Genomic DNA, 5,555 nt, shown 5'->3' with positions numbered 1-5,555 from the left:
TGTCTTTTTGGTATTTTAACAGGTGAGCTCCTAACATTCCTAACAGAACCAAAAGGGCTGAAAGAAAGGCTGACAACAGTGTTTGTAATCTGCCTGCCAAACAAAATACCAAAATTCACCTGGAAGTTCAATGGGCAAGAGTTGAACCAAGATGATAAGTATGAGGGCATTCTACTGATGATGGATTGGTCCACAATTAGGTCCAGTGGCCCTAGAGCACTCGTTGTTGAGACTGAAGATCTTGTGCAGAAAGCTCCCCTCTTCATTAATCATAAGTAACACAAGGTAAGCATCTTTGGGCTGTGGGTGAATCTAACGCAAGATTAGCAAGGTTTGAGATGCAAAATCCATAGAGCTAAAGTGCAAAGCCCCAGAACTTGGGCTCAGAGAACTGAAAGCTGCAGTGTTATACAGCTGGTCTGTAGATGGGCAAGCAGAGAAGCATCAGGGCCTCTTTCACCCTGGAAGTAAAGTCCCAAGCCTGGAATCTCCTGTGTAGGAGCCTGGCTGTATCCTGCAAAAGCAAAGCCACCTGTTCTGATCTATAAGGTATTTGCTGATACGTGCCATTTCTTGTTGCCAATCCTCTCCCCTTTGCTAGGAGTTAAAATTCAGTTCATCAGTGAACCTGAGAAGCACCCAAGATGAAAAAGGAAAAAACCTGCCTGGAGCATGTGCTGACTTCCAAAGATGTCACCCTGAAGGGGATGAAGAATGAATGGGTGATTGAGAAGCCTCTTAAGTACACCAAAAAGCATGAAGGAAAGAGAGCAGAGCTTATTATTAATGCTGCTGGGCTGAGTGATTCAAGAGATTGCACAGGCATTGATTGCTGTGCAAGACAGTGACCCTAATGAGCGGTACATCAGTGGCAGTCTAACTGAAGAAGGTAAGTGTGATTGGCTCGAGAGGAAGAGGAACAGTAGCCTTTGCACTGTTCTTCATTGCAGAGTAGTAGTGCTGCTTTGCTGTAACAGCTAGGAAACTGGTGTGAGATAACGCTGCTCTGCAGTCTGTTTATTGTTTAATGTGGAATAAGCCATTAGTCTGTGCTTTGTCTTGGTTGCATGAAGGTAATAATTAAGGATTTCCCTTTGCTGTACAAAGTGGTAGATGCATAAAAGAGTAAATCTTCCTTTTAAGTCCTTGCACGTGCCACCTAAACCAGCCTAGTAAAATATGATGTTTTTTATTTTAGCCAGGATTGTCATAATGAATTCACATCCTGATTCTTTGAAGTGACCCATGGGATGTTTGACTGCAGTCTGCTGAAGACCAGCAGCACAATGTGAGGCTATTGGTATAGTAAATATTTAATATCACATTTGTTTTGTGATTTAATTTTGCAGTAGCGTTATTGATGCTGTAAGCTTTTATCTATGATCCTTCTATAAGGACACATGGCTGTTAAAAGTGGAAGGTTGGCAAGCTTAGCCTCATGCTCTTGGCATAAACCAAAGGAGAATTTCAAAGCTCTTCTTCACAGTCTGGATTTCGGTGTCTGCTAGTATTTGAGATTATTTCTGTTAGCTGTGGATCAGTTTTGAGTATGCCCAGATACCTTCCACGAAAAGTGAAGCGTTTTAAGACTATTTTAAAATAAACTGCTTGAAAGGCCAATAAAATGATATTAGCGTATCCTTCACAAGTTCAGAAACACCTGACTATTCAGTTGGCAGGATGGTATTAATGAAACCTCAGGGGCCAAAAGCAGCTCAGATGTGAAGTCAGGCAGATTTTAGGCAGTTTGTTCATGTGGAAGATTGATCTGTCCTAGTGCCCACCCCTGACAGCTGTCACTGTGAGGGTGGTATCTTCCTAATAGCTAGGCATTTTCTGCATCAGATGATGCCCCACAAATGCTAGTTTGACTTGGTGCACAGACTTAGGTAGGGGTAACACTACTAATAGTTTTTTGGCCAAGCATGTCTCATTCTGTTTTCCCAAAACAGGCCAGAAGAAAGGAGTGGTCTCCCAGTGGCATCCACAGCGCTGGGCTTTCCAGGTGTGCAGCTTCATGAGGAGTCTAGGGCCAAGGTTGAGCATGGCTGTTGATGGTAATGGGCAGAGAAACCCTGGCTTCTGGAAAATGGGTACCAGGCCTGGTATGTGAGTGCCCATCAGGATGGCCTGAAGGGACAGGGTTGGGGCAGGGGCCTTCTCTGACCTCTCCTCTGGAGAAGAAACCACTTCTGTGGTACAGGTAACCTGGAAAGCTGCGGCTGGGCCACCTCTCTATGCAGTGGTTCTAGGGGCTCCTACCATCCTGTGCGCAATGGAATTGCAGTCTGGTCTCTTAGTTACAGACTTACACTTCCCTGTGCAGAGTTCAGGTTCAGCTACAAATATTCTCTAGGTAGTAGCAGAAATGTTCATCTGGTTTGAAAGTTCCTCTGGATCAGCTAAGGGTCCAGAGCAGTGCCAAGAGGCTGTTTTCTGCTTTGGCTTTTGGGTTCCTAGAGCTGTATCCCTCTAGTGGATACCCAGAAACAAGGGCAAAAACTAATTAACAAGAGTCTTTCTTTACCCCCCTTTCTTCCCTTGACATCCAATTCACCAAGCAGAGATAACAGCTTTCATTCTGAGGGCCTGTCCATTTTGTTATGAGGTCTCCATGCTGTAAATACCTCCTTGGTGTTTTAAATGCTCAGTCCACTCTGACCAGGACTCAGTCTGTTCTGCTCACGTGCTTCTACTGGCATTTCTTCCAGGTGCTTTTGCTGCTGTGAGGGGTGTATGTGTGATATTCTTGTTCTAACTGGGGATCCTGCCAAACTCTGTGTCATCCTGAATGATGAGAAGGTGGAAGGAGTGTGGTTCAAGGATGGCAAGTAGGTAAAATACCCCTGGTGTTGTCAGTATAAAGAAAAACTGCAAAACTCTTATGGGAAGTTCTCTGATATAGCTACTGTGGGATTTGGCTTGATTTTGGTAAGGGGCCTTTAACTAAGGACAAACAGATGGACAGAGCAGACAAGAACTGATCTGACCCTTCCCAGTCTCCTGCAGCCTTGCTCTTAGTAAGTTTTGGCTTGGGATCTTGGCTTTTTTTTTTTTTTTTTTTTTTAATTTTCCTTCCCGGTTTCCTGTACAGATGCTTTCACGTTTGTTAACCCATTTTCTCAGCCTGTATACTTGCATTCATTCGCACAAGGCTGGTTTCTCACCACCCACCCTTCTCCCTCACCCAGTCTCAGATTTTCAGTGTAATCAGTAAGCATATCCTTTGCATGCTAATGCTCACCCTTCGTTGCATGCCATGTGTGGCTTTTGAAGGCAGATTTGCAGATCCCCCTGTCCACATAACACTGAATTCATTCTGTCCATACATCACAGAGCATTTTGCTAGAGAAGGAGTTAGAAATCCTGACCCCTTAGTTGTGTTAGAGGAGGAAACTCTGATCAGAGGATTCAGGGACAGGGTCAGAGATGGTGCTTATTGCAATGTGGGTTGTTTTGTGCCTCAATATGCTTGTCAGATTATAGCTGTGAGAGGGATCTAGATAGTGTAGTGGGGAGCCATCTGCAAACTCATCATTGACAGGCTGGGAGAGAAGCAAGAAGAGAGGTACACATTCAGACAAGGGACAGAGCAATAGTTGCCATTGCAGGTAGTCACCCCCTCTCCTTACTGCTGTTCAGAAGGCATACAACAGTGCTTGCAGAACTGATGCTTCACCAGGTACTTTAACCCGGCCTGTACCATTTGACAGGCTTATCTGTCTGCATGAGCAAAACAGCTTCTTTCTGCTTCTTTGTTAGCTGAGGGGATAAAATTGAACAGTCGTACTGGTTGATTATAAGTGACTAAGCATAGGTTTCTGTATTTATAAATCTGATCGAGAACGTTGGCCTCAACCTTTGCTTCAAGCGTTGTTGTCATGAGCAACAAGAAAAACACCTTTTCTGAAATTACATATAAATACATGTATTACTCAGCTCTTGGCAGCCAGATGGCGCCAGATGGACTTTCAGACTCGTCTGCAGCGTGGAAATGAGCCTCTGCTGAATCAAGGCGAGGTGGGCAGATATCGCTGCCCAGGCAGCGGGACAAATGTAGCAGTAAGGATGCTTTGTCTGCAGCACCAAATATAGATTTATCGAACCTGTGTGCAGTAAAAGCTCATCCAAGCTGTGGTTATAAGGAGGGCTGACTTCCTGCTTTCAGAACTATTCTAGTCTGCATTTTATGACAATTTCAGCAGAAGATTGTCCTTTGTAAACCATATGCATAAGACAGTTGAAAGAAATACCACCAGGAATATTTAGGAACTTGGTTATTTTTCTTTACTGCATACATATCATCCTTGGCATTTTCCCATATTACTCTAACAATTGACAGAGTATTTCGTTTACAAGCTGTAAATTTGGATTCCATGATCTTTGTCATGATCATAGCTATCTAAATGTAGCCTTAGGGAAGACTAGAACAAAGGGCTTCTTCTTTTACCTTCAAAACTTAGAAACTGCCTGGAATCAGATCTCCAGGCCCTAAGGAAGTGGGGAACTTTGGGGACTTGATATTTCCCAGAGCTTCCTCTTTCTCTGCTGAGCTGAACAACTGAAGGAGATCAGCCAGCTCCCTGAACAACAAACAATTACTTAAATTACTTAAATGAAAACACACTGAAAATTTTGCACATCCCTGAAGACTGATGAAATACAGGATTCTTACGTTAAAAACATCAAGGAGTGTATGAGGGGCCAAGCTCTGGACCATCTTTGTTGGGAATTTGCAGACACAGGAAAAATGTCAAACTGTATTTGCAGCTGCAGCTTTCAATTGTCTTCTGTTCTTTCCAGATTCTCCTGTTATTGAAGAACCCATCCTTGAGCTTTTTGCTGCACGTTACGAAGACTGAGCATACTGCAAACATCAAGGTGCCTTTCAAGGCAAAGTCTTGCCTTGTGCAGAGTCACATGGTGCAGAGATGGTGTTGAGGTGATAGAGAAAGAGGTGATGGAGAAAACTAGTAACTAGGTTACAACCAAAAAGTGTTCAAGAGAAGACAGTAGAGCCTTTGTGCTGAATCTGAAAAAAATGTCTATGGCTCGGCTTCTGTCAGTCTTTACCTCGGAATGGTTGGTAGATCCCACATCTTTTTATAGCAGGCTGGTCACTGGTACATATGTTGGGTTGTAGACACTGAATTCAGATTTCCTTAAAAAAAAAAAAAAAAAAAAAAACTTGCAGTGGGGCAGACTGAGTTACCAAATCAGTTCACTTTTGCTGGAATCAGTAGAACTACCCTGCTTTACACCATGAAAGGATATGACCCTCTAAATAATAGCTCTCCATGTCACTCTGTTCAGCTGCTCATACTGCAGACAAACCAAAACCCTCACAGGGGACAGTAAAGTTCCTGGAATACATAGGGAAAATGCATTATATTGAGATGAAAAGCACCAAAAGGCAATGGCAGAAAGCAGGTGACTCACTTCACCATCAAGAAGAAGATGGGCTGGGGAAAAAATCTTGAATCCAAGTAAGGATGGTGGAAAGTAAATTCACCACATTCACTATGGGTGGAGAAAGAAAGAGCCTACCAATTCAG

The 5,555-nt window shown here is 43.4% G+C and overlaps 1 long non-coding RNA gene across 1 annotated transcript; it reads left to right on the top strand.

Annotated features, from left to right (window-relative positions):
* Positions 1 to 200: 200 nt before the first annotated feature.
* On the top strand, positions 201 to 1,271 carry LOC116490180. Its single transcript, XR_004253334.1, has 3 exons — positions 201 to 285; positions 602 to 889; positions 1,199 to 1,271. It is a non-coding gene; the product is annotated as an uncharacterized LOC116490180 (long non-coding RNA).
* Positions 1,272 to 5,555: the final 4,284 nt, after the last annotated feature.

This window comes from Aythya fuligula, chromosome 5 (genome assembly GCF_009819795.1).
Source record: "Aythya fuligula isolate bAytFul2 chromosome 5, bAytFul2.pri, whole genome shotgun sequence".
Lineage (NCBI taxonomy): Eukaryota > Metazoa > Chordata > Aves > Anseriformes > Anatidae > Aythya > Aythya fuligula.
Note: the sequence above shows the minus strand (reverse complement) of the source record. Positions and strands in the feature narration are given on the sequence as shown.